Source organism: Hyperoodon ampullatus, assembly GCF_949752795.1.
Source record: "Hyperoodon ampullatus genome assembly, chromosome: 18".
NCBI lineage: Eukaryota > Metazoa > Chordata > Mammalia > Artiodactyla > Ziphiidae > Hyperoodon > Hyperoodon ampullatus.
In genome coordinates this window covers 18053913-18068665 of record NC_136931.1, presented here as the reverse complement: position 1 = coordinate 18068665, position 14753 = coordinate 18053913, and the positions used below count along the sequence as shown (strand labels likewise).

General features: G+C 37.6%; 1 protein-coding gene across 1 annotated transcript in view; it reads left to right on the top strand.

Annotated features, from left to right (window-relative positions):
• Nucleotides 1-14753, top strand: part of SNTB2 (syntrophin beta 2) — an 88477-nt gene that overhangs the window by 12282 nt on the left and 61442 nt on the right. The window lies entirely within an intron of this gene.

Here is a 14753-nt window from a genome sequence, read left to right as displayed (position 1 = left end):
TCCACGTGGACTGAAAGTGGTGGTTTCTCAAAAGATAGTCAATGATGTTACCAAAAGAAGGGGGAATGGATGGTATGCAGGCATAAACAACAGACATCCACTACAACGTTCCAAAAACATCAAAAGATGGTATTAGAGATTAAACAAGAAACTACCGTATTAGTTGAGAGATTTAGAAACTTTACAGACAGCTGTAAAAGGAAAGCAAGAAGAATACATTTGCTTGGGTATAGGTGAGCTAGGTGGAGCTTTTCAAAGACTCTTTAAACTCTGAAGTGAATAATAAATTATTCTCAGCATTTCTTTTAGTGGTATTTTGAACATCACTTTTGTATACATTTCAGGCAACTTCTCAAGGTTGCATTATGATTATCCTTTTATAACTAGACAAAAAAACTATATAGAGCTTATGACAGGCCCTGAAGTTAGAGATAGATTGGGATGGAGAAAAATCTTCATCTATCAAAATAGACATACACAGTTTTCTTAGTAAGAATTATTTTGGTTGCAGAAACCCAAACCAAACTGAACAGAATTGGAAAGTATTGCCTCATATAACTCCTAAGACTGGGGGTGGATCTAGGTTTAGGTCCAGAGGGATCCAAAGGCTCAAATTATCTTGGCTGCAACATCTGCTGTGGAGAATCTAATTCTGTGTAGTCAGCTAAGATGGCGCCGGCAGTTCTAGGAATATATTGCCCTAACTTAATAACCCCTGTTAAAAAAGGAAAGTTTTTTTTCTAGCACCTTCAGTCTCTGGGAAGGACTCTGATTAACTCTGCTTTGTCTACCCCTTGGACGTATCACTATTTCCAAGATGATGGAGACTATGATCTAGGCCTGCATCGTGTACCCATCCATTGGCAGCATCACCAAACTATGAAATGTGGAATGGAGTGGTTGCTAAGCAAACTTATGTCCACTCTTAATAATGCAGACATTGAAGCCATAGTGCTTGAAATATTTTTGTAGCTAAACTGTAAAGTTTTAAAAGTTAAAAACAATAGAAATAAATGACATTACTGAGAGCTTTACTCTGCTAAACTCTTTACATGCATTGTCACAGTTTCTTTTAACAGCCCTGTGAGGCAGGTATCATTACGCCCATCTTAAATATGAAGAAATTGGGGCCAGTAGAGATTAAATAATTTGCCCAAGGTCACAGCACTTGGGTGTCGGAGGCACAGTAGTTACTCATATTTATCAGACTCCACAGCTCCTGTCATTTACCATTATAATAGATTGCTTCTCCAATGGATCAGTTTAGGTTAAGAAGCTAGCAAGTCTAAAGACCACTATGACTGGCTTAATGTGCAAGAAATCGTGCTCTGGATTCTGTGTTGTTGCATCTGTCTGAAGGTTATTGTTACTGTCTCCCAGTCTTTGTCTCTGATTTTCCATGCTGGGCACAAATAGATAGCTGTATGTGATTATTCAACTCATTGAATACCCACATTCTGCTAGGCACTCTGGGAGAAATGGAAAGAAAACACGAGCCCAACAACCATACTTTTAAGAAGCACCCCAAATGGCTTTATGAATGCTAATAAACTGCACATAAATTAATCCAAATTGTTTCATACATGTCATACAAGTGAAAGACAAATGCTGAGAGAACTTGCGGTGCAGGAGTGACGAATGTTAGGAATGTGTTTCAGGTGAGAGAAGGGCAGGCCACGGAATGGGCGTGGGAGGTCTGGAGGATGGAGGTATTCTATGTGAGGGGAATGGCACATCCAGAGTACGAAGATGGGAATAAGCAGGTGATCAAACTCTAGCAAACACATTGAATGAAACAGCTGGTTTTCAAGACTCTGAAACACTGACTTTTTAATAATTTTAATGTATTAGTAAAAATGATAAAACCAACTTCTTAGATATTCTTGTAACAATTTTATTCGTTATTTGCTCACTGCTTTGTAATGCAAAAATCAATTTTTCTTTTGTAATTATTCTAGCGAAACTAAGGATAAATATTCTGTATTAGTTTCTTCAAAGATTATTGATTACGTTCTAGAATAAAACTGCTTTATTTTTATTTATTTACTTATTTTGGCTATACCATGCGGCTTGTGGGATCTTAGTTCCCCAAACAGGGATTGAGCCCAGGCCCCAGTGGGCAGTGAAAGCACAGAGTCCTAACCACTGGACCGCCGAGGAATTCCATAACTGCATTTATTTTTACAGTGAACATAAAGTAAAAGTAATTGAAAAAATTAAGCTGACTCTGGGCAATATAAATTCTGCAGAAAAACAACAAAAAAAAGACTAAAGTGAATTTCTAAAAGTCACTGCTCACCATAGAGGGTTTTTTTTTTTTTTTTTTTTCGCAGTATGCAGGCCTCTCACTGTTGTGGCCTCTCCCGTTGCGGAGCACAGGCTCCGGATACCCAGGCCCAGCGGCCATGGCTCACAGGCCCAGCCGCTCCACGGCATGTGGGATCTTTCCAGACCGGGGCACGAACCCATATCCCCTGCATCGGCAGGTGGACTCTCAACCACTGCACCACCAGGGAAGCCCACCACAGAGGTTTTAATATTGATCTGCTTTGTCCATTTACAGTGCAGTAGAGCTGATTTTTATAGTCATTAATTTCATCTTAGGATACAGAATAATGGCAGTCCTCACAAGATGAGTGTAAAACATTTATACTGGATAATAAAGAAGTGAAATAGTTTTAAATGCTACCAAGCTGGATTGTAGCAGCCAGGTCTGGCAGGTATTCTCAGACAGCCATATTTGTATGTATATTTTCACATATATTTTGACAAGAAACATGTTTTCCTTGCATGTTTTTCTTCTGCTCTCTCTAAGGAGATTGTGGTTGGAGAAAGATCTAATTTGCTCTTATTCTACCACCTACCAGTTTCCTCCCACTATTTTCATTTTATTTCTCATATTCCTTCCTACTTCCTCTATGCTTGGGACTCAGAAGTCTTTGGGATCTTTAAGTGTCTTCACCCCTCGGGATGTAGTCACAGAAACTGAGTCTTGTACCAAAAATGCTCCGGTCCCAAACTGAAGCATGAGAGGACAAAATACTTTGGAAAGAAAAAAAAAAAGCAAAGTATTTCTGATGGCCATTAGAAAAATGGAAAAAATAATGTTAGCATTAAATAATGTTAGCATTATAAGCCTTACATTTCTTATCTATTAAAAATAAGATACTTTTTAGTTCTCAGATTTTATAGTTCTAAGTATGAGATAGAGAATGAAGAGTTATAGTTACTATAAACTGACTATATAAAAAATACATGGGTTGTCAGAGAATTAGAATGTAATCAGATTAATTTTAATACTAAAGATATTCAGAATATAGCAAATCTCTCTTTGATCATTCAGATGGAACCTCAGCATTTGTAATACTTTATTCTGAGCTTTATTTATTTATTTATTGGCCACATCGCGCAGCAGGCAGGCTTTTTTAGTTCCCCAACCAGGGATCGAACCCGTGCCCTCTGCAGTGGAAGTGTGGAGCCCTAACCACTGGATCGCCAGAGAATTCCCTGAACTTTATTGTTGTGAGAGAGATACACAGAAGTGCCAGATAAAAGATTTTATGTTGTAGATTTGCAGATAAATCAGCTTTTGCTCTTTTACCTTTCATTGTAACTAGTAACTAATCTCCTTTAGACTAACGCAGGCAGCATTTATAAAGCTATCTTTTTCTCCAAGCAAAAGAGAATCACTTAAGGAAGTAGGAATATTGAGCGATCTAGATTGCAGTTAATTTTGCCACTGATTACTGTGTAAGTTGAGGTTTGTTCATTGTCCTTTAGTGAACAAGGGCAAGACTCTCTTTTTTTTTCCCCTTATCAATAATTATTTATTTATTTTGTTAACATCTTTATTGGAGTATAATTGCTTTACAATGGTGTGTTAGTTTCTGCTGTATAACAAAGTGAATCAGTTATACATCTACATATGTCCCCATATCTCTTCCCTCTTGCATCTCCCTCCCTCCCACCCTCCCTATCCCACCCCTCCAGGTGGTCACAAAGCACCGAGCTGATCTCCCTGTGCATTGCGGCTGCTTCCCACTAGCTGTCTATTTTACGTTTGGTAGTGTATGTATGTCCATGCCACTGCCTCACTTTGTCCCAGCTTACCCTTCCCCCTCCCCGTATCCTCAAGTCCATTCCCTAGTAGGTCTGCATCTTTATTCCCTTCTTGCCCCTAGGCTCTTCTGACCAATTTTTTTTCTTTTTTTAGATTCCATATATATGTGTTAGCATACGGTATTTGTTTTTCTCTTTCTGACTTACTTCACTCTGTATGACAGTCTCTAGGTCCATCCATCCTACTACAAATAACTCAGTTTCGTTTCTTTTTATGGCTAAGTAATATTCTATTGTATCTGTGTACCACATCTTCTTTATCCATTCATCTGTTGATGTTCATCTTAGGTTGCTTCCATGTCCTGGTTATTGTAAATAGAGCTGCAATGAACATTTTGGTACGTGACTCTTTTTTTTTTTTTTTTCCCCCGATATGCGGGCCTCTCACTGCTGTTGTGGCCTCTCCCACTGCGGAGCACAGGCTCCGGATGCGCAGGCTCAGCCATGGCTCACGGGCCCAGCCGCTCCGCGGCACGTGGGATCTTACCAGACCGGCGCATGAACCCGTGTCCCCTGCATCGGCAGGCGGACTCTCAACCACTGCGCCACCAGGGAAGCCCTGTAGATCTTTTGATGATGGCCATTCTGACCGGTGTGAGATGATACCTCATTGTAGTTTTGATTTGCATTTCCCTAATGATTAATGATGTTGAGCATCCTTTCATGTGTTCGTTGGCAATCTGTATATCTTCTTTGGAGAAATGCCTATTTAGGTCTTCGACCCATTTTTGGATTGGGTTGTTTGTTTTTTTTGATATTGAGCTGCATGAGGGGCAAGACTCTCTTAATGAATATTGCAAAGAAAAGCCAAAGCCTGGGACTTAGATGCCAAATAAAGCCGTCCTCTCTGCCCTTTTTAGTGTGCCCTTTTAGAGAAAGGGGAAAATTATTTACACGTGTATTACATTTATTTGTGTTGGCCATTGTCAAGCAAATTTATTCACAATGATTTGGAAACTTAGATGTTGGGAATATTTTGACAAGGTTAGGAATTTTTCTTATACAAAAAAATTTAATATATTCTCTATTAGCATCTTCACATTGGCATGCAATTATCTTTATGTCAGCCGTTCTGCTCTTCTAGACTGTGTTCTTGGTCCCTAACAAAGTGCCAATCACATCACTGGTATTATGTATGTCTGTTAAATGAAAGAAGAGCATCAAACCTCAAGTATAAAAAGGTCGTTTAAAATATAGGTGACCTTGGGGCTTCCCTGGTGGCGCAGTGGTTGAGAGTCCGCCTGCCGATGCAGGGAACATGGGTTCGTGCCCCGGTCCGGGAAGATCCCACATGCCGTGGAGCGGCTAGGCCCGTGAACCATGGCCGCTGAGCCTGCGTATCCGGAGCCTGTGCTCCGCAACGGGAGAGGCCACAACAGTGAGAGGCCCGCGTACCGCAAAAAAAAAAAAAAAAAAAAAAAAAAATATATATATATATATATATATGTATATGTGACCTAAAAATGCAAGAAAAATAACAAATTTTTTGTACACCAAATTCAGGATGTGATTAATGCTAGGGCACAAGGAAGATGAATGGAGTCGGGGAGAGAGGTTCATGGGGGCTTTTTGTTAGGAAATAAAACTGAACAAATAGGACAGAATTTTGAGATTGATAAAGTTGAGTTACATGAATGTTCATTGTATTGTACTCTATATTTTTAGTGTATTTTAAATATTTCTCAATTTAAAAAATTAAGATAAAATTTAAAAGTTGTCCAGTTTTTCTTTATGCTGGATCACTTAACTATCACTTTGATTGATTCTGACTCTTTAACATTTAAAAAACTTGAAATATAATTAACATGCAATAATGTGTTCTTAGGTGTTCATTTCAATGAATTTTGACAGTTGTATACACCTGTGTAACCACTATATAAGCTATAGAACATTTCCATCACCTCCAGAAGGTTCCCTCATGGCCTTCCAGTCAATTCCTCTCCCCACCTCTACCCTAGGTAACCATTTTAAAATTTCTTTCACCATATATTAGTTTTGTGTATTCTTGAAATTTATTGGAATGGAATCAAAAGTGTCTGTTCAAGTCTTTTTACCTACATTTTTACTGGGTTGTTTATCTCTTTGTTGTTGGATTGTAGAACTCTATATATTCTGGACACAGGTCTGTTGTTAGATGTGTGTGTTGTGACTATTTCTTTCATCCTGTAGTTTGTCTACTCAATTTCTTAACGGTGGATTTAGATGAGCTGAAATTTTTTCTTTCATGGTAGTATTGTGTTTCCTGTCCAGGAAATCTTTGCCTGCTTCAAGGGCACAAAGCTCCATGTTTTCTTCCAGAGGCTTTATGGTTGTGTTTCAAGTTTAGACCTACAATCGATTCATCTTGAAATAATTTTTTGTATATTGACTACTTTTCTTTGCTCTATGTAGCCCTCACCTGACTGGTAAGTTTCTTCTACCTTAAAGATTCTCATTATTTCTCTTTGAGGGGTAATAGCAGGAGACTGTAACTTTTACCAAACCCTTTACTTAACACTACTGCTGCCTATTTATTTACGTATGTTCCCTCTTCAGTGGTGTGTCATTGAAATCTGAGACAAACTGAGTCATCTCTCTCTGGTTTTTTGTAATTGCCCCCCATTACACCTTCAGGGCCTCCAAGGGCCTGATTTTAAAGCAGAATATTCAGGAAAGGCATATTTTCCATTCAGGAAAACAGCATCCTGACCTAAAAGTTGCCATTGACATAATGAAGTATTACATGTGAATGTATGATTAGTTAAAGGATTTTGATGCCTTACCTTTTTTTTTTAATGCCTTACCTTTTATTTAAGCATCTTGTACAGTATTAGCATTGTAATATTATTAATGTCACAGAACTGGAAGGACCACTCATTAACACTAATAAATGGGAGAAAATGCACTGGACCAAAAGTGGCAGTCTTTATAACTTGTAAGACTTTCTTAAATGCAGATCTGTACTTAAAGCAGCAGGCTAACTTATTTTTGTGATGTTGATGTACTGAATGCGGGCGGTGGGGGGTAGGGGGCAGCAGTGGCAAAATAGAAAGGATTAAGGAGGCAAGGACATAAAATCCTTTAATACTGCTTAGTAAGGTATTCATTTTATCCATTTGAAGAAATCTGAAATTCTTTATGAAAGGAATGTATTTTTAATTTGGGGGTGGGGAACAGTTGCTGAGTCATTGGGTATTAACCAGGTTAGGGTACAGATTACAGCTGGAAGGAATGTTAATCCTGTTAGATTGTGTTTATTGTCCACAAGAACACTACCAAAAAAAAAAAATACCAACCTGAAATTATTCTCAGATTTTCAGGAAAAAGTTTGAACAGTTATTTTAGGTTTCTTATTTGGAGGGTAATAATCTTGAGTTTGTCTTAAAACATTTTCTTTGAGCAATCAACTCTTAATTATTCATGTGTGATTGATCAATTTTGCTATTTATTTTCCTAAAATATTTCATCTCAAGTCAGGTTTCTCTTGCCCTCTCTGGTTCTGGGTGGAGAGTGAATTACGATAATCTGCAGCGTTTACTGTGAGAAGGAAGATGAATTTTAATATTTGTTTGAGCACAATGTAATTGGAGATAAAGCTGCTGCTACAAAATAACAAAAAAATCCCGTAGATTTAAATTATTTCTGAAATATCCACTATTGTGAACTCTTTCCTTATCCCTTCCACTAGTGAGAATGGTAGAGTTAGAAGTCTTGACCCTCATAGAATTCTGCTTTTACATGTCTTTAACTTGCTGGCTGTTCATGCATGCCTTTTCATGATTCTGTCCCAGCAGTGTCTCCTCAGAAGTAGGAGTAAGCTGTACAGCTGTCATGAGCCAGTATAGGCACAGCCTGGGGGCTATCATCAAGGCAAGAGCTAGGGATCAGTGGCTTATTATGGTCCAGTAGAAAGTAAAAGGTCCAGAAATCTGTGGGTCAACAAAGTAAGGTGATCAGAAAGCCAGCATTGCCTCTCTTCCAGGGCAAGAAAAAGTACTGTTGAGCAGAATACACCCGACTGAATCTATGTGGATAATTGCGTTGTATTGCAGAAATAGCATTGGCTTTGGAACCAAGCAGACCTAGAGTTCTGCATGATGTGGGGAAAATAATTTACACTCTTCAAGCCTCAGTTTCTTTTTCAGTCAAATGATCGTGAAGGTTACATTAAATATATTAAGTAACCAGCACATAATAGGTGTTCAAACAATGTTAATCTTCCTTTCCTTCTGTGCTTCATACCTGGGTCGTTTTAGGATCTCATTCTGCTTGTCTGGAGAAACTGGTGCTAGCTAGTTTAGGAGCAGGTCAACAAAGCAATAGGAGCTGATAAGGCCCTGATTCATCTCGCTGGTACCCAGTGTTTAGGTCATCTGCTCCTATAATTTCGGCTGTTACCTGAATATCTATAATGTTTAGCTACATCTTTTTGTTCCCAGCCTTTCTGTGATCCCTTACCAGCATATCAAATTCAACCATGACCTAGGCAGATTTCTCTACAGTTACTTATTTAAGTGTGTGTAGCCGCTGGCCCTGTCTCCTTCCTCTCCTCTCTGGCTAGAGGGTTTCTTGTTCTTATCCTTCCCAGTTTTCGCCTAAGGCTTATGAAGATGGCAGGAGTAAGTCCTCACGTCTCCCTGGTTAGTTGGAATTATTTTGAACAAACAAAAATTCCTACCTTTAAAGAGCTTATAGTAGAAGATAGTGTGATGGTTACTATTCATACTAAATGTAGGTTGTGAATTTGAGGCACTATTGGAATTTCTAAAAATGTTAACCTTTGGATTTTTGCATTTTGCATTTAAAACAGTTCCTCAAACCCTTCCCTCCTCCTCCCCCTCCCCGTCCTCCTTCTTCTTCTTCTCCTCCTCCTCCTCCTTCTTCTTCTTCCTCTTCTTCCTCTTCTTCTTCTTTTGCAATAGGAATCTGTTATTTATTGAGAACCTTCTCTTAATGTTGTCTTATAAGTTAGAGAATGGTGAGGACTGTCCTCCTTTGCTCGGAGTATGAGGAAGCAGAAGTAGGTAGCATTGCAGCTTGGTCCTTGTGCTTCCATAAGGTCACTAGGAGCACCAGAAATCTCCCACCTGGCACCAGATTCATTGGGTTGTATTCATGCCATCAGGTCTTATTCCATATATGGAATTTTATTGCTCCTCAAAAGAAAAACATGTTGAGACAGTAGTTTCTAAGAAGTCAGACTTTGCCACAATGCCTTTTAGACATAGCACCTCAGGCCTTTCCTAGCTTAGATATAAAATTCTTGCAGAAACACAAATTCTTCACAGGGACAGATGATTTATTAATTTTGCTCTATGGAAAGGAAGGATCTCAAGTTAAATACATTGCCCACAACCTAAATGAATTGACTACAGATTTAAGCTTTGGGAAGCCTAAAACATATTTAAGAACATCCGGTCTTAAACTGAAGCAAGATATTTTCAATGCTCTACCAACATATGGAAATTTGCAACATTGGCCCCTTCAATAATCCATCTCAATTAAATAGTCGGTGGCTTAAACAAGTATTTTTCTACTCTTCAGTTTACCACATCTTTCTTGGCTCAAATTACCTTTCTACTTAGTTCAGATTGTTAGTTTGACTGTTGGGCTGAATTCACTTATGGAAGTGGAAATGGAAGTTATTTGTGATGTTACTGCTGCGTTGTTCATGTATGGTCATGGTATTTATACAGTTTGTTTCCCTGAAGCTATATTTTTAATTGGCTATTTACAGAGTCAGACCTTTTAGCAAAAGGAGAATCCTCATATGCATGACCTAATTTACTTTCTTAGAGTTCAGGGGAAGTAACATGAAATACTTCCCCTTCATTTGCCCTCAGTCCCATCCCAGGGAAGAGGTTGTTACCAGAATTCATATTTCACAGACCCCTAGTAAGGCAGGGAGAAAGATCTCCAGTTTTCTCTTTCCTCTTTCCTTCCTTCTCTTGCCCACTGATCCTTCTGGGTGGGGGGTGCTTCTGGCATCTTGTCTGTGAGATGCAACATCATGCCTTTTTCTTTTAATTGGATAATATTTTCCTTCCCATTTCCTCTTCTCAGTATTTAGCATCTCCAGCCTACTTCTTTCAGATTTTACACACATGGCTCCCTAGTGATCCCCCCAAAAGAATTTTAAGATTCTAGTAACTTTAGGTGAATTTAAGAGAGGAAAAGGTGGGATAATGACTTTTCCTCAAATAAAACTGAAGTTTTTAATAATGCTTCTTAAAAATACTTAAATGCAACCATTTAAACTATGCTCGTTAGGAGTGTTGGGAGTATGGGAAGCCACTGTTGGCTCCTACCTTTTAACTTTTTGCTTAGCAATCATTATTACTCATCTCTCCAGTAAGTAATACTATTTGGGCAAGATGTAGGTAATTAATCTCCAATTTCCCTACAGAAAAATGTCTTCTGTAAGCATTTGTTAATTAGGAATGGGCTGCATTTTTATTATTTAATTATTTTTAATAGCTTTTCATCACAAAATAATCAAATACTTTAAAAACCTAATCAATAGGAAAATATATAAAATTAAAGATTCCACCTTTCCCCAGACTTGTTTCTGTTTAGGGAGGTTTCACAGAACCCTCTCATCTACTATGTTATGTACTTCTATAATATTAAAATATTTACAGAGTACTTTTGTAATAAAAAAGTAAAGGTTGGACTTCCCTGGCAGTCCAGTGGTTAAGACTCCACACTTCCACTGCAGGGGATGCGGTTCCATCCCTGGTCAGGGAACTAAGATCCCACATGCTGTGTGGTGCAGCCTAAATAAGTAAGTAAGTGAGTGAGTGAGTGAGTGAGTGAATGAATGAATGAATGAATGAATGGATAGATAGATAAATAAATAAAAATAAAATAAAGTAAAGATTAAGTTGTTTTAAAGCAGTGAAAAGAAGAAGAAGAAAAAGAAATCTTACATTCATTGGACCAGTGCTTAGGAGAATATTCTGGGATACTTTGGAGAGAAACAACTTCTGTTTTCTTAAGTATAAGTGTCAACAGTAGTTGTGTGTGTGTATGTGTATTTTTTTAAGGTTGTTTAATTAACCATTTCAAATGTAAAGGTCCTAATGCTGTTAAATCATTCTTTAGCTACTCTTCACTATAAACTTGAAATAAAGAAAGAAACAAGTTGCACTGAAAAAGATTTCCTGTGTGGCTTTTATTATTTTTTTACATACGTACGTAGGTTAGGCTAGGGCCAAATTTGAGATATCCTGTGCAGGTATCTTTGGAGTGCAAACAGACAACCCTTTGACCTGATTACATTTTACTATTTGAGGGCAGGAGCTCTGTAGCACACAGCTGATACTAATGTCCTATTCACAACGCAAGTGATGTGTATAGTGCATGAGCGAGATCTATGTTGTATCCTTTCTTTAACTCAATTTTAAAAAAATATACGTTTATCCATTATATTATGAAGTTTGTGATCTGTGTTTCAGTAGTGATCTCAAGCCCTGCTTTGAGGGGAAAAGTCTTACAGTTTTTAGAGTACTTCTTTTCTTTTGTATAATTACCTTGGTAGCTCTTTAAGGAGGAATAATCCATAACAGCCAGGGCTACCTTTCATGGTATCTGATAACCCTTAACTAAACATCAACAACCTTTCGAGAACAGATCACAGCTTTTCACATTGAACTCTGCACTCTGGCCTTTCCTAACTACTTACTTTTCTCTGAATGTTTCGTGTCCTCGACTTTATGCTATCGTGTCCTCGACTTTATGCTATAACCCCAGCCAGGCATGCTCACTTCCACCTTGTCTGCCTGGGGCACTTCTGCTATCTTTCAGTGATCAAGTCTCCTATTACTTTGTATAATACATTCTATATATAGTTCTGTAATAGTGCTTAATAAACTGAGTTGTAATTATTTATTCATTGGTAAAATAATAGTAGTATTTACATGGTTGGTCTTTTTGCTATTTAATGGCAGAGTAGCACATGGCAAGTTTTTTCTCTTAGACCTCAGTTTCCTCATTTGTAAAATGGGAGTAATAATATACCTATCTCATAGAGTTATTATGAGGTTAAATGAAATTATACACATAAAACAAAACACTTAACTCTGTTTTTGAACATTAAATGAGTAGTGAGGAAGGTGATTGAATATTTGTGTCCTCTAGAGCTTCTTGAAGACATGGGATGTATTTTATTCATCATTCAGGGATGGTGGTGCTGAGAGGAGCCTGTTTCCTCAGAGCCCTGGTCTGCTTTGTGAGCTTTATCTCATTAACCCTCATAGTAGTTCTCCACCATGTTTAGGCCAGACTCAGAAAGGCACAGTGGTCATTTTTCTGAATTCCCACCTCATGTAATCCATTATGTTATATGGTAATGCTCCTTGGGAGGAGGTCTTAACCACTTTGTACACTAATTCATTTAACAAACGCTTATTGAGCCCATGCTTTTTGCCATGTGCTGTGTTAATTTCTGAAACTGGTGAAAATGATTGTTAGGTTCTGTATTAGGTCATAATAGTAATATTTCAAATTTGTATGGCTTTTGTAATTTCTAAAATCCTTTTCCATACTTTATTTAATCTTCACAATAACCCCCTAAGGATAGGTTTTATGATTTTATATATAAAGAAACAAATGCAAAGAAATGGAATTAAGCCACGAGTATGGATGTAAGTTCTGAATGGATGGACACACGGAAGCACAGTCTCTTCCAGAAAGTAATAACTTTCTTTTGAAAAATAGTATTCTTATCTTAGCTTTTTATTTAGTTTTAACTTGGCTGGGGCTACCGTGCCACTTTTCCAAGCACCCTGTCCCCATGCCATTGCTGCCATGCCCATGGCAGGGAAGGAAACAATGGTTCTGACTGTTCAGTCTCCTCTGTGCTGCTGAGGGCTCAGAGAGCACCATTTGCTTTCATTGTGGGCAGGCTAGGGAGCTAAATATTGATCCCTGATCATTAATTTTAAAGTCTTGTGTCTGATATAGAAAAAGTGAATTACCACAGGGTGAAAGGACTCTGACCTGCGTTTTTAAAATATGCTAATGACAAAGTAATAGTAATAAAGTGTACCCTTCTGTGAGATTGTTAGTCAGCATCGTATTTTGCCCTTTTTCCTTTTTCCCATTCTTGAAACATGAATTGAAGTGCTCACTTGCTCTCACACACATGAGATTATCATGTTAATCTTAGATAAGACGTGATTACTCCATTTTTTAACTATACAGACCCAGTGAGCAAGTTTGAGTGATCACTCATTTGTACTGGCGGCTGAGTAATCTATACAAATAGTGTTTTATGATTTTCCACTATCTCAAAAACCAAACTGAAAGTTAAGGATGTATTCAGGAAAATATGACATGGGTTTTTAGCCATGGCTTTGCCACAAACTGTGACTTGCAAGAAGTTTTCTGATTTCTTTGAGCCTCATTTTTCATAGGGTTTCAGTTTAGCATCTTTAAAAATGAATAGTTTGTACAAAATTATCACTAAGGTCTCCTCTATCTCTGAAATTTTGTAAGTTAGCTATTTTTAGATTAGTATTTGTCCACAGGACACTCTGGATGGCTGTGTGTGTGTATAGGGGGCCAAACATAATACACTTGAAATTGATAGCTATTTCATTAATCTTCTCAAATATGATAATTTTTTTAGGCTATATTGACTCTAGCTCTATGATTCAAATGTACTTACTACACTGGTGAATCTTTCTCCTTTCCTAGAATAGTCTCCAGGAGAGAGGTGGATTTAGCATGCATGAAGATAAATATAATCTCACGATAAGCACTCTTACTGATTATAGGAAGCTAATATTGACACAAATTGGCTGTCAGTTGCAAGGGCAAACTTTCACGTATCCAAAGCTGCTCTATAATATTACTTAATATTATTTGACAAGAATATTTGTCTTGGAATTTTGGGATTAAATGTAGATACCTCTAGAATGACACTGTTCTTTGGTTTTGTCATTATTCTGACCTCTGAAATTTACTCTGACTCGTTAAGAGTGAAGTAAAAGTAAAAGTGAGTGGGGGAAATGGAAAGGTGTTTGTCAAAGGGTACAAACTTCCGGTTATAAGATGAATAAGTTCTGGGGATCTAATATTCAACCTGGTAACTATAGTTGACAATACTGTATTATATACTTGAAAGTTGCAAAGAGAATAGATCTTAACTGTTCTCACCACACACAAAAAATTGCAATTATATGAAGTGATGGATGTGTTAACTAACCTTGTTGTGGTAATCGATTTTGAAACATTTGAATCATTTTGCAAAATGTCTATCAATTTGGATTTATCTCTTGGTTTATCATGAATACACAGAGCTTATGTGTTTTTTGAGCAAGAATACTACAGAAGTGATATATCCTTCTCAGTATATATGGGAGGGTAGGGTGCATGACATCAATATGTCTTAATACTAGTGATGTAAACCTTGATTACTGTTGAATTTCTCCACATAAAGTTACTATTTTCCCTTTTGTAATTAATAGATATCTTGGGGGAGATTTGTTGAGACTGCAGGTATCCTATAACTATTTAAACTTTCACCCTTTATTCTTTAAACTTTTCACTAATTTTAGCATTTGTCAGTGGGTCTGGCCTGCAACAGTTATTATTGTAGTGTCCTAATGATGATTTTCTCTTTTTCTCATTCCTTTGACACTTTTTAAAAA